We start from the raw sequence: 325 nt of genomic DNA on the forward strand, positions 1-325 counted from the left end.
ATATATATATATATATATATATATATATATATATATATATATATATATATATATATATATATTTGTGTGTTTGCTGCAGCAATGACGGTGTTATCACTGGGGCGAGAGGATTGCATGGAGCCATCTTTATCTTTAATATTATTATTATTTTCTTTTTATTTTAATTTATATATAAAAATAAATAATTCGTTCTTTCTTTCTTATTTTACTATTATTGCATGCAGCGCAGCAGCCAGCAGAACACCCCTCAACACATTGCCGGTAAGGAAATATATTATTTTTATCGTAATTTATTTTTTTTATTTTTTTTTTTTTTTATTTTTTT

Source organism: Eimeria mitis, genomic scaffold (genome assembly GCF_000499745.2).
Source record: "Eimeria mitis Houghton genomic scaffold, Emh_scaff5781, whole genome shotgun sequence".
Lineage (NCBI taxonomy): Eukaryota > Apicomplexa > Conoidasida > Eucoccidiorida > Eimeriidae > Eimeria > Eimeria mitis.